Raw genomic sequence first — 4,886 nt, 5'->3', positions numbered from 1 at the left:
TACTGAAGGCCTAGAGAGAGCTAGAAACCAAGAGCAAAACTACATGGAATTTGTGGGGATCATCCAAAATATTTAGTGGTCGAATGCCAATGTTCCCAGATCTCTAGGATCTCAGAAATTCAGGAAAAAATATGGCTACTTGTTTCTCTGAAAATTCTCTTTTTTAATTCTCTGTCTTATCTCATTCGGTGCTCATTCTATTACTTACCCTTTGATTCCTATCTCTCTCTAGATAAGTCTTCTTAGCATTTTGAGTATTAATCAAGAACCAGTTTTGAGAAACTTTTATTTGAAGTGCAAAGTTTAAAAAAGGGAAGTTACTTTAAAGGGTAATGGTGATTCAGCTTATGATTCTGATTATGAAAGGGACATGACAGTGTGTGCTTGGATAAGGCGAAGACAGAGACTTCAGCTTCATGTGAATGATGGCTGGTCATGGTTTTGTTGATCAGATGATAATTGGTTTTCCAGAAAAAGCAGAATTTGAATTAGGTGAGAGATTGTAGTTTTTAGCAGTGTCGAGATGAAGAGTTTGCTTCTGTTTAGTCTGGGCTCACTGTTTTTGACATTGATGGGGATTTCTTCTGCTACTCTTTCTCCAGCTGGTATAAACTATGAAGGTTAGTTTTTTCTCAAAATTTCCCCTTTTTGTAGTTTCCAAGTTCATAGTCTTGAAAAAAAAAGGCTTGTTTTGTTGTTTCTCAAACAGTGTAGTGGAATTGGTAAATTACTGTTCTTTTTTGCAGTATGATAGTTTCCAGGTTCATATATTCTTTTGTTTTTTTCAAGAGTAAATGCTTCGAATGTCTGTCTGAACGGCCGCGATCATAATTACATAGTGACGCATTAGCCTTTTTTTCATTCATTTATTTTCCTTGTGCATATATGATGAATTTTTGAGCAGTGGTTGCTTTAATGGCCATTAAATCTGATCTAAACGACCCGTATCATGTTCTGGAGAATTGGGATTCAAATTCTGTGGATCCATGTAGTTGGAGAATGGTTACTTGCTCTCCAGATGGTTATGTTTTTTCTTTGTAAGTCTTCTTTTTCTTCTCTTCACATCTTCGCCTATTTCTAAAACACACTGGTATAGGAAAATAAACCCAGTATTTGTGTGAACTCTTTGTATTTCCTCCTTGAACAGGGGACTTCCTAGTCAAAGTTTGTCTGGTACTTTATCTCCATTGATTGGGAACCTTAGTGAGCTGCAGTCAGTGTAAGTTATTGCCCACGTTGACTAAATGGCATATAAATTTAACTAATCTTTTCATTGGGGTTTCCTTATTTTGTGACTTAAATTTCTTGCATTTTTATTAAGTGATTACTTGTTTCTTCCTTTTTCATGTGTAGGTTGCTTCAAAATAATGCCATTTCAGGTCCAATTCCAGCTACCATTGGGAAGTTAGAGAAGCTACATACTCTTGATCTCTCCAACAATACTTTCCATGGTGAAATACCGACTTCCTTGGGAGACTTGAAAAACCTTAACTATTTGTAAGTGTCGATACTTTTACTGGTTTTGCATTTTCATTTGCCTGTTGAGTTTCTTTCTAGTAGAGCTATTTCTTACATGTTCCCCCACCCCACCTTTTTTCGGACATATCAGGCGGTTAAACAACAATAGCCTTACTGGAGCCTGCCCGGATTCTTTGTCAAAATTGGAGGTCTCACTCTTGTGTATGTATCTGTACTTATTATCTTATATTTTGATGTTTTGCAAATGCTATTTGTAAAGCCTGAAACTTACCTTGTTACTATTCTGCATCTTATTTCACTCACCCGTCCTCGATAAATCGTTTATTAGGGACCTGTCTTATAATAATCTTAGTGGTTCCCTGCCGAAAATATCAGCAAAGACTTTCAAGTGAGCTATTTCTTTCCCTTGTTCTGTTAAGGGCTTATAATGCATGTAATGGTTTTTTAGTTATGGTTTCCATTTTTCCTTTCAGAGTTATTGGTAACCCTTTAATTTGTGGGCCAAAAACGGGCAACAACTGTTCTGCTGCCATTCCGGAGCCTCTTTTTCTCCCACCAGATGGTCTAAAAGGTGACAATCACCGTGTTAGAGATACAGTTTCTTGTCAATTTTATGACATTTCTCTTCTTCATTACAGTTTAATTTCATGTCTGAATATCTGGATCCTTGGTTTCTTAGCTCAATCAGACTCTGGATCAAAAGGCCATCATGTAGCTGTTGCTTTTGGTGCTAGCTTTGGTTCTTTTTCATCATCATACTGCTCATAGGGTTTTATGTTTGGAGGCGATATAGACACAACCGGCAGATTTCTTCGATGTTAATGGTCAGCTTCTTAAAACTCCTCATCTTATTATCATTGTATTATTTATTTTACATTTTAATTTTGTATTATCAGTATTCATGTACTGTTGTATAACCTTTATGCATCTTAATAACAAGGGCTCCTAATTCACATGTAGTACTGCTGTCCTTAAATTGTCATTGCTGCTATACTATTGACATGACAACTATTTTGTTGGAGCTCTGGATGATACATGTTAAATGCCCTTGGGAGGGGTTGGAAATGAATTTTAGAAGCATAGAAAAAACATATTGAATAATTGTTTCCTTTCTTTACTTTCTCTGGTATCCTGTAATTACTAGCCCATACATGTCGCACGACAGAACAATTCGATCCGGAAGTATGCTTGGGACATTTGAAAAGGTATACATTTAAGGAACTTAGGGCGGCCACTGACCATTTCAACTCGAAGAATATTCTCGGGAGAGGTGGATTTGGAATAGTGTACAAGGGTTGCTTGAATGGGGACTTTGGTAGCTGTTAAAAGACTGAAGGACTATAATCTTGCTGGTGGTGAAATTCAATTTCAGACCGAAGTAGAGACAATTAGTTTAGCTGTCCATCGCAACCTTCTCAGGCTTTCCGGATTCTGCACAACTGAGAATGAAAGGCTCCTGGTCTACCCCTATATGGCGAATGGAAGCGTACTGTCTAGATTAAAAGGTCAGTTTACTGAAGCGATAAATCTTGATAGAATTTGACATTACACCTTGCTGATATATATTTTTTTAATTGTGGTTTCATATTAGATCATATTCATGGTAGGCCAGCTTTAGACTGGTCAAGGCGGAAGAGGATAGCCTTAGGTACAGCTAGGGTCTTGTATTTGCATGAACAATGTGACCGAAAATTATCATCGCGATGTCAAAGCTGCCAACATTTTGTTGGATGAAGACTTTGAGGCTGTTGTTGGAGATTTTGGGTTGGCAAAGCTTTTAGACCACCGAGATTCTCATGTTACTACGACAGTTCGTGGTACTGTCGGTCACATTGCTCCCGAGTATTTATCAACAGGCCAGTCGCTGAGAAGACAGATGTATTTGGGTTTGGGATCCTACTCCTTGAGCTGATCACAGGTCAGAAGGCCTTGGATTTTGGAAGAGGGTCGAACCAGAAGCATGTAATGCTTGATTGGGTATACTTTCTCTCACTTTTTTAATGTACGTTTTAGGTGAACTGAGCAATACATGTTTACAACATAAATTCATGCGGAACGAGTCTTAATTAGTAGATTCCTTGTCCTTTAAGAATGTTTGTGTTGTACGGAATAATATGTATGTTATGTTCTGCAAAACAATAGAAAACATCAGTTAAGGTTATTGTTAACCTCGAGCCTTCAGATAAGATATCGTTGTAGCAACCTCACTGAACAATTTGTTTTATTGTTTAATTATCACTTATGCTTTTCTATGATCCTTTTAGGATCATATTTCATACCAATATCCGAATAATGGTACCGTAGATCCTTATACTTTGTATCTTTTGTTCAATAAATTGGTTAACTTGTCTTGCAGGTAAACCAGCTACATCTGAAGGTAAACTAAGCTTGTGGTGGATAAGGGTCTAAAAGGCAATTTTGACAGGATTGAGTTAGAAGAAATGGTTAAAACTGCTCTCTTATGCACTCAATTCAACCCTCTACACCGTCCGAGGATGTCTCAAGTATTAAGGATGCTTGAAGGTGACGGTCTAGCCGACAAATGGGAGGCCTCACAAACGGTTGAGACGCCAAGGTCCCAATCATGTGATAACCCTCCTCGGCAAAGATATTCCGACTTTGTAGAGGAATCTTCGCTCGTGGTGGAAGCCATGGAGCTTTCTGGTCCAAGGTAATGGATGCCATCTTTGACCTTCGATGCTTACTCAATCGTAGCGTTATGAATTGCCAAAAAAAATAGTGCTTGTTGTTGAAATGTTGGTACTTTAAGTGCTTGTATCCATCTGTAAAAGGAAAAGAAAAACAAATGAAAGCTTTTTGTTCTTTACTACGACAGAGCTGACCCAAAGTTGAGCTTGTGGGCTGCTGTCAAGAAATATTGGAAAATGTTATTTTTATATAATCAAACTATGATATGAAATCTTATATAATACTTATACCTCTTACTTGTAGACGTAGCTGTCAAAACTCGAAACTTTTAAGAAAAATAATATTTTAAAAAAAATTATAAAGTAATCGCTAAACTTATTTTTAAATACATTTTAATTATATAATTATTATTCGTAGTTAATTAAATTATTAATTGATTTTCTTTATTTTCTTAACGATAATTCTAAAAAACTTTAAAAACAGTGTTAAGAATTTATAAGTAAAAAATAACAAAACTATCAACGTATAAAAGATTACAGAATAAGAGGTGAGATTTAAAGTAGTTCGATCTTGTCTACCCCTATATATGATAAGAATAGTAATTAAGTGATAGGGTTCTCGAGAGTGAGAGGTTTTGGGGTATCTTAGGGTACTCCAACCACCGTGGGAGGTGGCCGAAACGGTGGTTCGACGAGGGAGCTTCGACCTGTGGGGAGAGTGCTTGAGAGAATTTGGAATGAGAGTTTTGGTGAGAATGT

General features: G+C 36.9%; 1 pseudogene; it reads left to right on the top strand.

Moving 5' to 3' along the window:
• Window positions 1-501: 501 nt before the first annotated feature.
• Window positions 502-4,306, top strand: LOC120151435 (annotated as a pseudogene).
• The last annotated feature ends 580 nt before the right edge of the window (window positions 4,307-4,886 follow it).

This window comes from Hibiscus syriacus, unplaced genomic scaffold, assembly GCF_006381635.1.
Source record: "Hibiscus syriacus cultivar Baekdansim isolate YM2019G1 unplaced genomic scaffold, ASM638163v2 tig00111057_pilon, whole genome shotgun sequence".
Classification (NCBI taxonomy): domain Eukaryota; kingdom Viridiplantae; phylum Streptophyta; class Magnoliopsida; order Malvales; family Malvaceae; genus Hibiscus; species Hibiscus syriacus.
The sequence above is the reverse complement of the archived record's forward strand: the minus strand, read 5'-3'. Positions and strand labels throughout refer to the sequence as shown.